The 18,633-nt window shown below is 45.8% G+C and overlaps 1 protein-coding gene and 1 pseudogene across 2 annotated transcripts in view; one reads left to right on the forward strand and one right to left on the reverse strand.

Moving 5' to 3' along the window:
- LOC149327351 (atlastin-1-like) overlaps positions 1-18,633 on the forward strand; it is an 87,645-nt gene that overhangs the window by 31,479 nt on the left and 37,533 nt on the right. The window lies entirely within an intron of this gene.
- Positions 11,793-15,576, reverse strand: LOC149327352 (PI-stichotoxin-Hcr2o-like; annotated as a pseudogene). Its single transcript, XR_016285917.1, has 3 exons — positions 15,531-15,576; positions 13,956-14,174; positions 11,793-11,901 (listed from the first exon to the last, which is right to left on the reverse strand). The product of XR_016285917.1 is annotated as a PI-stichotoxin-Hcr2o-like (transcript).

Below are 18,633 nucleotides of genomic sequence, written 5' to 3' on the forward strand. Positions count from 1 at the left end.
ACTAGACCAACTTCATGTCTTACTTCAACCTTCAGGCTTACTCTGCACCACCATTCGAATTCACAAACCCCTTATTTAGCATGGACAGATGTATTAAAGTTTTCATTTTTTCCCTGAACTATAACCCACTGGAATGATTCATTGTTTCGTGTATCTGTTTACTGATGCATTGTTTATTTTATTATTCTTTTTATCACCCTGCTTAGAACTGTACAAGGTATGTAGTATGGAATAAATAAATAATAAAAATAAAGTCCCCAGTCATCCTGCCATCCTGGCAGGTGGCGATCGCGAGAGTTCGCTCACCGTTGTCAGCGATAACGCACGTAGCCCACATTTCTCTCTCATCACTCCCCGTACCTATCAGCGCGATTTAGGCATCCACCTAGGGAGCCAGTTATGCGCACTTCTTTTCCTTAAAATGATCGGAGTGTAAAACGTTATGAACACCAACGGCAATGAACACAATGAACGCCGACGGCCTACGGCTTCAGCCTCGCAGTTCTCGCACAACGTTGTCAATGCCTGCAGCCCACATCTATCTCTCATCATCCCACGTACCTATAAGCGCGATTCAGGCGTCCACTGACCCAGGGCGCCAGTTAGGCGCAATTCCTTTCCTTAAATTGATCAAAGTGCGAAACATCAACGCCAACACCAGTGAACACAATCAACGCCGATGGCCTATGCCTTCAGTGCCGTGTTTCTGGCGCAACGTTGTCAATGCCAACGAATGCTGCGCACATCTGTCACTACCGCCACGTAGCTTAAAGCACGATTGACGGTGTCTACTGTTCCAAGCTGGCAGTTCTGCGTCTTCTCTCTGCTTCCCAAGCTTTCGCTCCATTGGTTTCGCAGCTTAGAGCGCAACTAAGGTGTCCACTGCTGGTTACGAGGGACAGCGACGACGGCGACGCCGCGAAACGCAGAAACGGGCGCCTGAGAGCTGCGCTCTACATTATCCATTTTGAGGGCAGAAATACCTGTTAAGCATTTGAAGGATGAAATAAATGGGGGTGGTTTTTTATGAGATGTATTCATTTGGTGCGTTCTCATGTGAAATGATGAATTCAGCTTGAAAGTGTTGATAAGCCAGTGTGCAACCCTGCGCAAATTGTGCTTCTTTCATTAAGGACAACCTGGAAATGACAACGATCTTTTCGTGTCCAAGGCAGCTTTATAAATGAAATGAAATTTAAGCGCACACGAAAAACGCACACAAGAGGAGATACACACAGGACAGGCGCTAACTTCATCTGATTTATTCGCAGGTAAGAGAGCGAAAATATATACATACATATATTATGTATGTATGTATGTATGTATGTATGTATGTATGTATGTATGTATGTATGTATGTATGTATGTATGTATGTATGTATGTATGTATGTATGTATGTATGTATGTATGTATGTATGTATGTATGTATGTATGTATGTATGTATGTATGTACAAAATACATACATACATACATACATACATACATATATATATAGTGATACATCAGTTAATCTTTTGCAGGCAGAATACAGATACCTTGAGCACGCATTGTGATATGACGATCTGTTTCTTTACTGCGCATGTCTCGTTTTATGTATATATTTTCGCTCTCTTACCTGCGAATAAATCAGATGAAGTTAGCGCCTGTCCTGTGTGTATCTCCTCTTGTGTGCGTTTTTCGTGTGCGCTTAAATTTCATTTCATTTATAGCTATGCACCTCTAGCCCAAACAGAAGTTTTGTTAAAGGCAGCTTTGGTGTGGATATAATACTCTCCTTAGGAAAAAAGGTGATGCCATCTTTGCGCAAAATTGGCTGAACTGCGCGTAACCGGATCAGCTGTGCCGTCCTGGTTGACATTCGAAAAACTGAGTCAAACCGCTCCAGATTAAGACCTTTGGAATTTGGCTGCATTGTGCGCCGGTTCTTCAGGTAGAAAGAACCTTTGGTTCTGCTGTTTTAAATAGCGAGGCTCGTTGAAACTCACTTACAATAAATACGACCATCACACTACATTCGTCCTTTATGTCGCGAACTTCGCAGTAAGTGGACTAGTGAAAACGAACTTTGCAGCGCGGGTTTCTATGATGTACTTTACTACATGGGAGGTCATCATCGATCCGGCGAAATTTTCGCGCCTGTTTTCGTGTCGCTGCCCGTTTCTTCACCAGCTAGAAGACAACGCGAGCAGCACACGCATGAGGATGAGACGGATCGGCGTCAAAAGGCTAGAGCGTTTTTGGAGATTAGCATTCGTGGGCACGAGATTAGCCGTGCATGCCAGGTGATCGAAAGTTGGGTTTATTTACGACGTAAACGTCAGTGTGCTGTTGAATTTGCACCTGAAGATGTGGCGTTTTCTGTACATATTCCACGTCACAATACAGGCTTATAACATATCGGAGACACTAGCGCGCACGTATACCGGTTTACCGGACGCCAGCTACGCTTGCATAGGCGCTCCGGCTGACATCATCAATGTCACTGCGCTTGCGCTTCAGGCGTCCGCTAAACCGCTATAACCATCACCAGCCCGACTACGTCTACTGCAAGGCAAAGACTTCTCTCATGTCTCTTCAATTAATCTCGCCCTTTGCCAACTGCGGCCACCGCATCCTCGCAAACTTCTTAAACTCATTTGCCCATCAAACTTTCTGCCGCCCCCTGCTACGCTTGCCTTCTCTTGGAATCCACTCCGTTACCCTTGAGGACCAGCGGTTATATTGCCTTCGCAATACATGTCCTGCCCAAGCCGATTTCTTCCTCTTGATTTCGGCTAGTACATGGAATTATTCCGACTTTGTCCTCTCATCCGCTCAGCCCTCTTGCGGTCTCTTAACGTTGCACCTATCATTTTCCTTTCCATAGATGGCTGCGTTGTAATAAGGGAGTAATTACTCATTGACATCCACCCGAGCGCAGCCATACGGCTAGAAAAGAAAGCTATACAGCTTTCTCAGAAACTTCGCAGTTAAAGAAAAATTCGTCCTGGTCCGGGGTTCGAACCCGGGACCACCGCTTCACCGGAGCAGTCGCTCTACCAATTGAGCTAACCGGGACGGCAAGCTTATGGTAGGGCGAGAGGGAATTGATCAATAACTCGAAGTGGGAACTGTGTTGGTCAAATGTTTAGGGGCAACCCCCAAGGTGGGGTAGATTTGTAATAAGGGAGTAATTACTCAATGACATCCACCCGAGCGCAGCCATACGGCTGCAAAGGAAAGCTATATAGCTTTCTCAAAAACTTAGTAGTTAAAAAAAATTCGTCCTGGTCCGGGGTTCGAACCCGGGACCACCGCTTCACCGGAGCACTCGCTCTACCAATTGAGCTAACCAGGACGGAAAGCTTATGGTAGGGCGAGAGCGAATTGGTCAGTAACTCTAAGTGGGAACTGTGTTGGTCAAATGTTTAGGGGAAACCCCCAAGGTGGAGTAGATTTGTTATAAGGGAGTAATTACTCATTGGCATCCACCCGAGCTCATTGGCATCCACCGGAACGGCAAGCTTATGGTAGGGCTAGCCTTATGGCTGTAGCCGTATGACTACAGCCTTTGTAGCCGTATGGCTGCGCTGGGGTGGATGTCAATGAGTAATTGCTCCCTTATTACAAATCTACTCCACCTTGGGGATCTCTCTTTGTTACAATCTACTCTTTGTTAGCCTCCATTCTTCTGTCCCCTAGGTGACTACCGGTAAGATACAGCTGTTTTATGCTTTTCTCTTGAGGGATATTGGTAAACTGCCATTCATGACCGGAGAGAACTTGCCATATGCGCTACACCCCATCCTTATTCTTCAAGTTATTGCACTCACTTGATCCGGATCAGCGCTCACTACCTGCCCTCAGTAGACTTATTACCTTATCACTTCCAGCACCTCGCTACGAGTTGTGAATTGTGAAACCGCTATATGTCTACGTCTCAGGTAGGCTGTTAGCGTGTTCCGGTTTATCGGACGCCGGGTGCGCAAGCACAGTGGTCCTGCCCGGCCCCATCCATGTCAGACGGTTTTTAGCACATCGAAGAGATACTTGAGAAGACGTAAAGCGGTTTTCCGGACGCCTCCTGCACGTGGTATCTCCCTCCTCTCCGATTCTGTCTCTCAAGATTGCAACGCACTTTAAGTAGCAAACATTTACGGAATGCGCGTTTTCTGGAAAAAGAAAATTATTGTAGCTCTGCTCAATGACCCAGTCACCTAGTATTGTTAGCACCTGATGGGGCATCCACGTCCCATGACACTTTCGCGCGCTTTTTCACGCGATGTTTCGCTCAGCTGACTGCTCAGAAATATCCTGTGAACATTTACTGCCAACAGTGCGTACCTTACATGTCCAGCCTCGCAGTAAAATATGTGTGTGCTAGACAGGGGGACGGCGGCCCGCCGCTACAACGCATAGAAAACCACCTTTCGCGTATGTGAGCGGCACTGCTCGAATGCAAATAGTTCACCAAACCCTGGCCCCCTGCGGCCCCTGCCCGCCCTGGCCTGCTGCTTCGGAGGTACAGCGAGAGATGGTCGGGATCGCGGGAAAGCGCAGCACACCACATTGCCGAGTGCAGCAGCTAGCCAGATCCGTCATCACGAAGAGGTGAGCGATCACCTGCTCGTGTGCAGTGATGGCTCCGTGGTGCGAGACAGCTGCTCATTGTCATTGGCAGCGGCTGCCACAATCCCCGCCTTGGGACTGCACAGCCAACAACATGTGGTGTTTCTGGGCTCCTACCGCGGAACTGCCGAGCCTTTGCCTGGGCCTGGATCTCACCCTAGGTCCACCGCCACCCAGGTGCGCCTTGCTGTGGGATTCCCGCGCCGCCCTCAGCAGCCTGTAGACCCGTATTCAAGGAAACGCACTGCTGCGTGACATGAGTGCGCGCCTCGAGCGCCTAGGGCAGTGCGGGTGCGCCGTTCGTGCTCAGTGGGTCCCCGAGCTTTATTTATTTATTTATTTATTTATTTATTTATTTATTGTACCCTCAGGGCCCGAAGGCATTACAGCGGGCAGTGGGGATACATAAAAAATTCAACCTAAACAGCAGCAACAAGGTGAGAAAACAAAAATAAACCAGGAATTACATGACGAAGTGAAAACACGGGAAGGCAGTGAGATTAGAAATGCAGTGGGGATACATTAAATCAGTGTGTAGACAGTGAAAGGCTATTTTTATACAGTAATGAACGACACATACCCAGAAAGAAACATTAAGGACTTTACGAAATGCAATATTATCAGGAATACCTGCGATGTCTTGGGGAAGGTGATTCCAGCTGACACAAGTTCGGGGTATGAATGAGTCATGAAAACATGTGGTGTGACAAGACGGGATTCCAACTTTATGACGGTGATCAACGCGTGCTGATATGTAACATGGTCTTGACAGTAACTTCGGTTTGAGAAAGCTGTTGTGGTAGATTTTATGAAAAAGAGACAATGAGGCTATTCATCTGCGGTGGGAAAGAAGTGGTAGAGACAAACTTGATTTCATGGCGGTTGCACTGCTTGTTCGGTGATAATTAGAAAGAATGAAACGGCATGCGCGGTTCTGCACAGCTTCCAAATCTGAAACAAGTGAATCAATGCCAGAGCTCCAGACAGATGCAGCATTTTCTAACTTGGACCGTACCAATGTTTCATAAAGTAATAATTTTATTGAACTAGATGAACGTGAGAAATTTCTGCGAAGGTACCCAAGCATGCGATCAGCGTCATTTATTATGTATTCAACGTGAGTTTTCCAAGACAGGTTAGAAGAAACAGGTTGCAGCATCGAGGGCCGACGAACTCGCGACTGCCGCAAATGAGATTCCTCCTAGCGAACAGCCTCTCGCTTTGGAGGACCTGCGTGTGATCATCCACTATCTTCAGCGCTAGTAGCTACCCGAGCCACGCGTCGCCGGAGGTGAGCGCATCCACAGCGTCACAGGCTGCCGCCCGCTGACGCGGTCACAACGCGCGATGATCCTCCGTGTGCGCGTTGGCTGCGTGTGGCCCTGGGGCAGAAGGGTGATGTGTGTGACGAGTGATGTGACGAGTGATGTGTGTGACGGATGCGGTGCGATGGAAACTTTGGAGCACCTGCTCTTTCGCTGTACCGCATTCGCCGATGCTCTTCGTGATATACTCACTGCCTACAGGGCGGACGGAATAGTCAAGAATGCCGTCACGACGCCACGGCCGCAGGGCAATGAGCGTACCCGTGAGTGAACAATGGTGAACCTCCGTGCATTTCCAGAACAGACGGGCTAGACGTTCAGTCTGTTCTCCGCCAGTGTAGTGACGCGCAGTTACCGAACGTTCCGCGTGTGCTACCTTGGACGATTATCAGCTGGACGCCCCACTCCAGCTGTAGAGTGCAGTGCGCGCGTGCTATTATTCCGTTTTAACTAAGGACATCACACGCGCCCAACCTGCATACAGGGTGTCCCAGCTCACTTTGACCAAGATTTACAAAAAAAGTAAACGTTCTTCAGAACTGAATTCGCGTAAACGTTGTTAGGGTTTATCTAAAGTTACAGAACCATTTTTTCGCTGGTCCTACCCTGCTGAAAAAAAGTTCTATGATGCAATAACCTCATAGATCATTCATCATAGAATATCATACAATCTGTATGACATATCATACAATCTGTATGACATATCATACGAATTGTATGATATATCATAGAGATTGTATGATATGTCATACAGATTGTATGATATTCTATGATGAATGATCTATGAGGTTATTGCAACATAGAACTTTTTTTCAGCAAGGAATTAGTCGAGATAAATAAATTAACTTTTTAAATATAGCTTGAAACGTTCAGGCGTAAATGGGAAAGTTGTGGAGCTCCAGAAATATTTTCCAACCCAGGCACTTCCAACGAGATAGACTTAGCGTGGCCGTTTTTATTCGGGAAAAAGGAAAGCCCGCGTAGTTTAAAAAATACCACACGACATCGCGCTCCGTGCGCCCGGGTGCGCCGCGATTACAGCTCTCTCATCTGTGCTTTGTAAAAAAAACATCACTCGCTTCGCAACTTTCTTGCTCAAAACAGGGCTTCGCGTTACTCTTGGTTCCAAGATAAGCGCCAGTGGGTTCGGGCGGCGATTGAAAGAAAGCGCGGCTCCAGTTCTTGAGCGTAATTCCTACGACGTTATCAGGCTTGTTGTATGCGTCTTTGCTGGTTGGGACCTTGCTCCCAAATTCAAACCCATGAGATTGTCATCGTTCCTCCGCATGCGTTCTGCTAACGCGGGAGCGCAGTTATCGCCGCATAAACGGGAGCCGCTCTTTTAGAGCCGCGCTTTCGCACCAAATGTGCGAAGCGAGTGATGTTTTTAACAAAGCACACAGATGAGAGCGCTGTAATCGCGGCGCATCCGGGAGCACGGGGCGCGCTGTCAGGTGGTATTTTTTAAATTCCGTGGGCTTTCGTTTTTCCGTAATAAAAACAGCCCCGCTAAGTCTACCTTGTTGGAAGTGCCTGAGTTGGACAATATTTGTGGAACTCCACAATTTTCCTGTTCACACCTGAACGTTTCAAGCTATATTTAAAAAGTTAATTTATTTATCTCGATTAATTATTCAAACAGGATAAGCGAAAAAATTGTAGTGTAACTTTAGATAAACCCTAACAACCTCAATGCGATTTCAATTCAGAAGAAGGCGTAGTTTTTTATAAATCTTGATCCAAGTTAGCTGGGACGCCATATATATGTTAAAGCCTAAATAAATTACTTGTCCAGTGTACCTCTCTCCCCCTATCCTTTCTACCTGCCCCCTAACCTCTCATATCATTTGAGCTTTTCATTTCATTAAGCTTTCATCTTTCAGCAGGCATTGCAAGAATATGTCACATTTGCACCATTCACTTACATTTATGCAGGAGCCAAAGTTAAAGGTAGCTTTACGAAGAGCTAATCTTGATCTCACTAGCAATATGAGCTCAGTTCAAGTTATAGACGTTCTACGCGCTTGGGAGAAAAACATTTTTGTTTTGATGGTGTGTGAGACAACTTGTTGCTGTGCTCTCTTGCATTTCTTGCCTTGCATTTGGACAGTTGTCTACCGATGAAAGGATTGTTAGCACTTCACTGACGTCTAGCTACTAGGCAGTCAATACATGAAATATTGCAGCAGTTTCTTCTACACTCCAGATATGCAAAATTTTATTGCCACAGAAACTGCCGCATTATCGCATGAACTAGTACCTAGAATTCTGTTGAAGCAAATACGCCTTTAATCTGCAGACAACTAGCCAAATGTCAGACAACAGAGGACAGAGACAGCACAGCAACAAGTTTTCTCACACACGATCAACGCACACAATTTGTCTCCCAGGCATGCCAGACGTTCGCATCTCCTCCACAGTTCTTACTGCTTGTCAGACGTCAAGGATGGGCTGTGGGTAAAGGAACTTTCATTTATAAGCATTATATTACCACCGGTCCAAAAGGCTAAAACACATCTGTACAGCCTGGTAAGACCTCTATTAACTAACTACTAGCATCGGATACCACAGCTACAAAAGAGTTAGAACGCTTCTTCAGAGCTAAAGAAGGTATCAGATAGAAGTCTACAAGATGTCAAGGGAAACCTTTTGTAGTCGACAAATATTGTTGTGTTAGCCTAGGCTGCAGGAGGTCTTCAAAACTTCGGGCTGCTATACAAAATCTTGGATATGCATCTTTAAGACGTCAAAACGTCAAGACGTCAAAATGACTTATAGGTTTCTACTAGCACTTTTTGTTTCGTGGGTCACTTACGTTGTAGTACGACAGTACACTTAACGAGAAGCGCCGATGTGACGCGATCTGAAAGCAGTGCTGAAAGGGTTCACCAAGTGTCGTCGGCGTCACTTGTGTAAAAATGATTATAGGCTGTTTTAATTAATGTGCACGGTTTCCGAATGCACTTCTGCTCAACTAGACTTGCAATCAATTACTGGTTACATCAGACAAAAGCAGATAAATTCGTGGAAACGCCAGTCATTTTCGGCGTCAGCAACCCGGTAATCAAACGTTTCACAGACCTGTTTCCAGACGTGCATTAGCATCCATCGGCGCTGCTGGCAGATTCATCCTACTGTACAAAACAGGCAAAGCAACAACCGCAGCATATAAAAGAATATTCGACATAAATAGAGCTCAGCTTGCGTTTTACGCTATGAAAACGAGCAGTATGGGTTTTGTATTCAAAGCTATGCAAACAGCTATGTGATGCAGTTGTCGACATCGGCGTCTTCCTAAGGCAATTTCAATATCGCCCACATTGGGTGAAGGCTGAATGGTGTACTATTACCTTGAAGCACTCATTTAGCGAATATACAAGATATTTACTAAGCGAGCAGCAGAAAAAAAAGCAGGCAGCAGATATCGAAATCAACGCCACGGGTTCCTGCATTCGCAGTCGCTCAGTGCAGCTGTGGGAGGGCCGCAGTGAAAATAGCGACAGCTATTGGTTGGCACGGACAGCGAGACATCGTGCCGGCCGACCACTCTCCGTCTGCTCCGATTTCAACGACCGCCACCGACACCATAGAGACGAGACCGGCGTCAGCGTAGTATGATAAGGGCAAAGGCAACTCAGAAAATGCATTTGTCGGCGTTCTGAAAACCGAGATCGGTCTAGTGCGAGTGCGCCTTTAGCGTTGTGGTCATTCAGTATTTGTTTTCTAAAGCAACTGCTGAACGCGGTCAGCAGTGACGTTTTCGCTTGGATACTGCAAATTTTGGGGTCGGCGACCATCGAGTGAAGGCATGTTCTGTAACAGTCAAAGTGCCCCCTGAATTTTTATTAGGGCGCCACATGCCGGCAAGCTGCGGGCACGCCTGCTGCGAGGACGCCTGCTGCGTCGTGACCAGTCAGTGCATGCGCACTGGGGCACGGGGAAACGGACCGCGCTATGCTAAACCTATTTCCTCTACCGGGTGACCTGCCCTTTTAGCTCCCGTTGTCGGCAGTGTGGTGACGTGACACCGAGACCGAGAGCCAACATCCGGGCACTGAATTCCACTCATCTGGGCACTGAAACGAGAGCATCCGGGCACCGTACGAGATTTAACGAGACTCTGTAAGAGACAGGGCCGCATAGAGCAAGAGGGGAGCTCCAGGGCGAGAAGGGCTTTGGGCGGAAAAACTGCTTCCGCGCCGTCCCCATGGATGGCGCCGCTGTTCCACACTCACGCATGTAAAAGACCGGCCGCTTGGCTTTCAGCTCATGACGTTTCCCCCTTTGGCAGGCAGATGTATGCACGCTCGTGGAGTATTCGAAAGCGCTGCATATACATTCTTGTCAGGCCTGCGTCTTGTCGTGTCCGCGTACGCTTCTGCATCGTCCTGCATTTCAATGCCGCCACCGTCACAGCTTCTTATGCCGAGCCTGTTGAAAGGAGAGTTAGGAAGCGTCTTGCGGAAAGCGATGGCTTTGCGAGTGATACGCCACAGAAGAAGACTGCTCGCCCCTGCCGACAACGCCATGATTATGCGGCCGCTCACAGGAAACGATTGCGTCCACATGGACCAGTCAACAGTATTTGTGGTGTGGTGTGGTGTGTTCAACACTAGACCTTTTTTTTTTTAGCGAACCAGTGTACAATGTCTCAGCAATGCAGTAGGCACTCCGGGATGGTAGACCGAAAACATTGGTGTTCACATATTTGTGCGGTCTCAAACTAACGTGAAATTCACATACATTACTAAAAAAAAGCATTCCAGCAAGTAATAGCCTTGGACTCTATACTTTTTTTTTCGGGTAAGACATGCAGGAGGTTTGCAAAACAAAGAAGTAGCCTTGCGGCTAAGTACCCATTAGCGCAAAGCAATAAGGTTTATTTTTCTGGCATATTCTATTTCTTCGTTTGGTTGTGTTCTACATCCAGCATGAGCATATGTGGTCAGCTTCAATGAAGTTTTCAGAGTAACAAACTCTTATACGTTTCCCCGCCGAAATGCTATTGATTTCCATAGAAATGGCTCTCAGTTGAACAAAGTTCAGCGCATTGCAACTTTGGACAAACGACACTGGGGCAGAATGCATCGCATCTGGCAGACATGCAACGCCTGTCTTCAACGAAACAATTTCCACTACTACTTCAAAAGTGCTCACTTTGCTGATAATTCGCATCGCTATATTTCCGCGTTCGTAACTAGAGGATGCCTCATATGCTTTAGATAGGTATGAATGCACAGCTGGCTTGTCGCAGTGAAGGAAAGTGACACAAGCATTACGAAAGAGATGAACTAATGTGTCTTGCGAAGTAAGGATTTGCTGCACGGCAGGCATTTTCTACCAGAAGAGCTGCAGAAAACACCACACGAGCTCGCTAAGTTCACGACAGTGGCAAACATAGAATGCGAAACTTAACCATAAAATTACAGCATTTTATTAAAAGTGCTATGTACACAGTACATGCGTAGTTTAGTACTCAGGAATAAATTCCTTTTGCGGACATTTATATGCACCTTATTTCCTCCCACTGGTCAAAAAAAGCAGCTGTATGCTAAATTGAGTTCCAAAAACTTTCATTAACCGAAGATTTTCTTTAGGCCCCTTGAAGTTCAATCGAGTAATCATTTACTGTAGTATGTTTCATTATCGATTTCATGTTATGGCCATTCAGCCGCGAATCACATCCAAAAGCCTCCATTGAAGCTCGAATGAATAATGCCTGCAAGAGAAATTAAGATTTCCATTCCAGCTGATATATTTTGCGGCACACCTAGCCTAATTTGTTTAAGTGTACGTGAGTGCATAGGGCCAGCATGCAGGAAACAGAAAAAAAAGGTGAAAAGATATACTTCCAAAATTACTTTACGAATTCACTTTATTCCGAAATCAAGGCTTTTGTGGTTCTTGCAAAATATTTTCCTCTTGGGATCCTCCGTGGCTTTCATGAACCTGCAAAGTCGATCAGCCTGCATGTAAGCCACAAATAGCATTATCAGTACACCAACTCGTCGTGTGAGGTCTTTTTCGCCTAATTTCTAGCTCAAGAGATTATTCGGCGCTCCTACGGCGTGCTTTGTGCAATCCTTGTCTGGCACTCAAGCTTAAAGGATTTGTTGTTCACAAGTGCATATGAACGGAATCTCCGCAGCGGAGTGCGACAGAAACAAAGTTCTTGGGTCACATAATACCCGCTATAAGGTCGGAATGCGTTAAAGTTATTGCCCCATTTCTTTTGTATGCTTTCTTTTGCTGTCGCTTTGCATCTGGTATTCATAGCAGAAGGTCCTGGATGCGTGCCTTCACAAAGCAGTTAAACTCTCACACCACGTAAGGCAAATCACTGGCGTAACTACTTGCGAACCGCTCCGGACACCTTCCAGACGCGAACTAGCGCGTGCCCAACGAATCTGTGGTGGCCTTTCTTTGCAACTGCGCAAACTATTCCTTGTGGCGTGAACATAGCGCAAGAGCCTCGCAGTTTAGTACATGCGAAGAAAGGCTGCAGCGATCCCACAGTGGTCCAAAGCTGCGGCCAGCGAAGCTGATCTTTTCGCGGGGGTGAGACTTCGATACAAGCTCAGGACTTTGAGTTTTGTTATTTATTTAAACAGGGTCACAACAGTACACACACGCCGAATATGGAACGGCAGGCACCAGGTTTTTTTTTTCAACTATAAGGCTTGTAGTTTCAATTCATTAAAGGCACTAAACACGAACCGGACACCCGGCATAGTCAGCCGCCACAAATACACCTAGCAGCAAGTTTTGGACCCAGCGGAAAACTTTCCGCGCCGATGGCGTCACTCGAAGCTATGCGCTGGGGCATTCGCTTTAAGTCTGGGCGTGGTGGTACTGACGGCCACCTTTAAATAACAGGTTAGTAATAGCGTCAAGTGAACTAGCCTACCATTATGATGAATATTTAGCGAAGTTTTTTGACAAGCTTATATTTCACTGTTACCGCAGCGTACTAGTTTTTAAGCTTGATAGTGCTTGTCTGTTATTTTATTCTGTTATTATGTCTGTTTTATGGGACGGAGCACGTGCAAAGTACATTGTAGGCAGTGCAGTGCTCACTTGTGACGCCCGCTTCGCTTGAGTGGAAACGTCACCGGAATCTTGCGCAATTTCCTCGACAACCTATACAGTAGACATCAACCGCTATCCTTTATGACACTGTCTACGAAAATGTAATTCAAATTTACTGTTCCTTTTAACTCTAACTGAATATAGTGAGTTGAGGACAGGCGCTCTAATCGCGATGCAAGACGTTTATTGTTCTGTGGGAAGCGCCTTGAGCAATAGTGACCCAGCCGAAGTAGCGCTCCCTTCATGAAAACTCCCCCAAATAGAGGGCGCTGATCGCTCTCTGCCGGAGTGCCTACTAGGTCGGTAATCACATGGGCAAATACCTGCATTGAGTAGTTTCTCACCGAAGTAATGGAACATTTATAGTGAAGGTCGATTGTTATTGGTGGGAGATGAACTTCTTTAAAGCGTTGTCGATGGAGAAAACTCGTGCCAGAAACCATCAGCCATGGCATTTAGTTTAGAATTTCTTTGACGAACACTTCGTGCGCTCTAAAGTTGTAGTGCAGACAGCAGCAAACAGTGCAACCGCAGCCCCAACGTCTTCGCTAAAAACTGCATCTAGGAATCTGCAACCGCAAAGTCGCTCCTCTCGTGCACCGGAACCCGAATAAAGGTCAGCCGCAATTATACGGGAAAAGCCTAGCACTGTGTAGCAGTGGAGGCATCCCCTCATCATAGGCGGACAGACATAATTTCAAAGCAATGATCAATAAATGACCACCTGCGTCACTTGTTTGTCACAGTAAATGTAAACCAGTTCGGCAGTAATCCAGTAGGAAGCCCTGCACCGCTCGACTGAAGTCGCTTCCTTGCAGTGCGGGGGCTAAGAGGGCAAATCATGAAAAAAAAAATTGCATCGTGGCTAGTGTATGGCTCTCCTTGGCCTTCAATAGGGCGCGCTGTGCAAGAAACGTGTCGAAAGACTTACGCAGACAGGCGATCTCGCACTCTCTCTGGGTGCTGTACCGGTTGGCGTTGCCACCGCATCCCCCGTAGACGAACGGCTTGCAGGCGCCGGCGGCCACGTCGAAGTATCAGCGCTGAATGGACGCCTTGCACAGACCGGTCACCGGGGCAGGCCTGCAGCCCACGTCAAAGTCTACGCCCCGGTACCAGTCCTGGACGTCGACCTGAGCTGCCGCCATTGCTGGGGGGACGTAAAGCAAAGAGAGCACCTCCTAAATTTTTCGCGTGTTTGTGCAAGGGATGCCATATAGACTACGGAAAGGAAAATTGGCCAGCTTGTGTGTGGTCTGTGGCCCGCACGTCCAGAAGAGTTATTTACGTTACCTCCAACACCCAGTGAGCAAACTAAGCTAATCTCTGTACGCCCCAAGAGAATGGGAAATTGATGCATACCGGGTGTTTTTTTTTAGAAGGTCCAAAAATTTTTTAAAAAGATACATTCCTTTAGATTTATTTTAGCACTGGGGCTATACTGGAGGCTACGGCGGGCGCAAGACAAGAGGAAAACTGCTTTAATTAGTTCGCGGATTAACTAAATATGTTACTGAACTTTTCTAATCTTTATTTTAGGGGTTATGTTGTATTCGCCGAATTGGAGATCGTCCTCCGAACAGTCCAACCAAGAAAAAACAATTTTAATTAAAACTTTTTCACGCACGTTACGAGGCGCGAAAAAGTCACCCTGGTAGGCATCTTCACACCGTAACTCACCGGCGGTGAGCGCCTCTGACGTAGTTCGCTCCGCCCTGCACTTTGCGTCACACGGCTGATATCACCTGAAGCCCGGACGAGTGACCTGCGCTATCGCTGCTTGTTTCGCTTCGCTCCGCGGCCTCACGGAATGCCGCGTTCTAACAAAAACGCACTGACACGAAGCGCAGGGCGGAGCAAGCTACGTTTCAGGCGCTCACAGGCGCTGTGTTACAGTGTGAAGCTGCCTACCAGGGTGATTTTTTTCTCGCTTCGTAACGCGCGCAAAAATTTTTAATGAAAATTTTTTTCTTTGCTGAACTGTTTGGAAGATGATCTCCAATTCTGCTATTACAACATATCCCCTAAAAATTACAAAAGTTAATTAACGTATTAAGTTAATCAGCGAACTAATTTAAGTTGTTTGCCTCATACCTGGCGTCGGCCGTAGCCCTCAGTATAGCCCCAGGGTTAAAATAAATCTAAAGGAATTTATCTTTCTTTAAAAATTTTGGACCTTCTAAAAAATCACCCGGTATATTCTGGTACGTAAAATAATTTAACTTCAACCCGAGTACATCAAGCACACTGAAATTTCATGTCGTTTCGCATGGATGGCTAGGTTTTTGAGTGAACAACCTTTACACCGGAATTGCCACAGCTCTGGCAGCTGAAAATTCGACTGGTATTTTCCGAAAATTGCTTGGATATTCATTTCATAAAAGTAATAAGAACTATTAACGTTTGTATGCTGTGTATTGTACGCGCCACGCAAGGTATTAGGAGGCTAAAATTAAGAAAATGGATTTGTTTAGGTACGAAACAGATAAGCAGTAGCATGGCTTACCGAGAACAACGCAGGCCAAGAAGTACAGCTGCGCAGTCTTGTTCATCTTGTTATTGCTGTGAGAAAACGCACGACCGAAAATGGTAAAATGCCTCCCCAGTATGTGCTTCTGAGTCTACTTCTGTGCCGTTATATATACTCTCTGAGACACGTGCGACATCCTGGGAATCCAGCCAGCTGCAGCCGGAAGTTACCGATGAGCGCAGTGGCGGCCGGCAGATAAGCGTTTGAGGAGGTCAGCCACCCTGACAGCCCATTGAAGATTTACACAACGCACACTCTGGTGAGAATGAGGTAGCGGGCAAGGTGCACAGTAGGGACGGTAAAGGTACGCATAGACAGGTTTACAGCTAATTAACTCAGTGGTAGACAGGTGGGCAAAGTTCTCGAGAAGATCATTATAATTTTGCATTGCTTCTTCGAAAGGCTATAGTTCTACAGTGAGCTACCGAGAAATTACCCCGCACCTCCACCAAGATGCAACGGGCTTTAATGGCAAAAGGCGCTTGACAGGGACGACCAGGCGGAGCAGTAAAATCGCAGTCCAGGCTCGGACAGCCAGCGCTGTCGTCTCGCGCTGGGCGTTGGCGCTCCCACTGCGGGCGCTCATCGTCTTCTTCTTTACACTGGAGCATCATATAATAAATAGTAAAAAGAAACTCTTTCTTTCTTTCTTTTTATTTGTTGCTTAGACATTTGCCTAAGAAGGGGCTGAGGCTAAAGGCACAATGTTGCCTGACGGGGCCTCAGCCCCCTACTACATGACAAACAAACATAAAAATTACAAAAGTCCGGCGGGCCGGTACAAAATAGTATTGTTGATATGGAGAAAAAAAACAAAGAAAAGTAGGCACAAAAGTAAGCGTTATGCAGAGGAAAATACATACGGAAGAACATACACAGGAAAATACATACACACTCAGCAAAAAAAGACAAAAGCGCTTGACAAAAATTTGCATCATAAATGTACGATGAGTATATAAATAAGAAACAAAGTCCAAGACATACATGAAACACTACATCAAATAACAAAGTTCTACTTAAGGCTTATTCTAGCCTACTGAAAAACAAGGCATTATGGACATATAAGCACAAACAAGAGTACATAGATGCGAACACAGAATCAGTAACTGTGAAAAAAAAATTGGACTACAACATGTTTGCATGAGAAATTTTAACGATTGCTATAGGTGACATCGCTACAGAGAAGAGCTCCTTTGAATTCATTTTTGAAAGTGGAGAAGGGTTTACTGTAATTAATATTTATATCTCTTCTATTGAGAATTCCGATAACCTGAAAAGACAATGCTTGACGACCATAATTCGTCCTTATCCTCGGTATCTCTATTTTTGGGTCTCTGATAGCGTACAAGTTCACTCTGTCGGTGGATGGGACGTACAAACGATTTTTATGTATCCATTGTAGCAACTTAAAGTAGTATACCTTATCTGCCCTCAGCATATTGTACTTTAAAAAAAGTGGATGCGTTCTTAGTTCCCTTTTCTCGCCATGATAATTTTCGCATATGCGTAACACCTTCTTCTGTAAAGTAATTAATTTTTTATAATTAGAATCAGTTGTCGTACCCCAAACTAAAATACCATAACTTATTCTAGAATAGAATAGAGAATAATATAGTGTCTGCTTCATCCAGGATGGAATCAAGTGCTGGATTCTGTAAAGACAACCAATGACCCGTGATAAATCGGACTCAAGGCAACTAACATGGGCGTTCCAGGACAGATCACTACTGAACCATACACCCAAGAATTTTTGCTCAGTGACCTCCTCCAACAGGCTACCTTCACATCTGATGCTAATAGGGTTCTGGTCCCTAACGCTTGTGGGTTTAAAAATTGCGTATTTAGATTTTGTTGTATTTAGAGTAATGCGATTGGCTTGTAGCCACCTGGAAAGTTTTAATAAGTAATCATTGACAGATTTTTCAAGGCATGTTTTTGTTGTTCCTGTAAAAAATATGTTCGTGTCGTCAGCATACATGATTAACTGGGGGGATCCTGGTATCATAGTTATATCATTCACATATATAAGAAAGAGTAAGGGCCCCAAAATTGATCCTTGAGGGACGCCGTGTTGTATCTTCATTTTACTCGAAGTGCGATCGTTTATGACTACATACTGTGACCTGTCTTTCAGGTACGTTTGCAACAGTCTTAGTGCAACGCCCCGAATTCCGCAGATCTCTAGCTTTTTTATCAATATGTCATGTTGCACAGTATCGAACGCTTTCCGAAGATCTATAAATAGACCAAGGGTTAAGAGTTTCTTCTCTATGTTTTCAATCATTTTGTCTTTTATATGTATAAGAGCTTGTTCCGTAGACTTATTTGCTTGAAAACCATACTATGCATCAGCTATTATTTTATGTTTCTGAAAAAAACTGGTAAGTCTATCATTAATGACGCGCTCAAATATTTTTGAGAATACAGTTAGAACAGAGATTGGCCGGTAGTTATTCATATTTGTTGCACCGCCCCCTTTATACACTCTTGATTCATTACCAGCAGTGACATGAACTGAGTAACACCTAGTGAGGTCAGTGATTACGTGTGTTCATTCAAAATTGGAAGATGTAGAAATTTTTGCAAAAAAATAAAATAAAATAACGATCGCAACTTGATACGAGACGGCCGCTGCAGTGTTCAAATATTTGCCTTCATACGAGCAATTTTTTCAAAGGTGGAGCTAGCAGATGTTCATGTGTCACCAGTGTCTTCTACCTTGCTGCCACGCTATTCAAGATGCTTGCCATCAACGCGGCCATCAAGCGCGAGGAGCCGAGTGACGTCACAGCTGCCGGCGCCGCGCGCCGACGCCGCTCGCCTCGGGCTTGGTCAGTGATCCCAGAACGCAAACCACGCAACGGGGCTCACCCATCGATTTGGCATACCATACACTAACCGACAAGCCAGAGTACTGCATTGGCATCATCAAGACGGCCGGTGTTAGATTACGGATCACCTGGCCGTCTTTCTGACAGTCACGCCTGCGCCACATGTCTCGCCTTTAACGTCTAACACGTAGCCATGACGATAAGCAAAACAACTAGTCGTATCCAGGGATATCCTGTACCTCTCGCTA

This window comes from Amblyomma mixtum, chromosome 10 (genome assembly GCF_055824585.1).
Source record: "Amblyomma mixtum isolate Tamu chromosome 10, ASM5582458v1, whole genome shotgun sequence".
In the NCBI taxonomy this organism is placed as follows: domain Eukaryota; kingdom Metazoa; phylum Arthropoda; class Arachnida; order Ixodida; family Ixodidae; genus Amblyomma; species Amblyomma mixtum.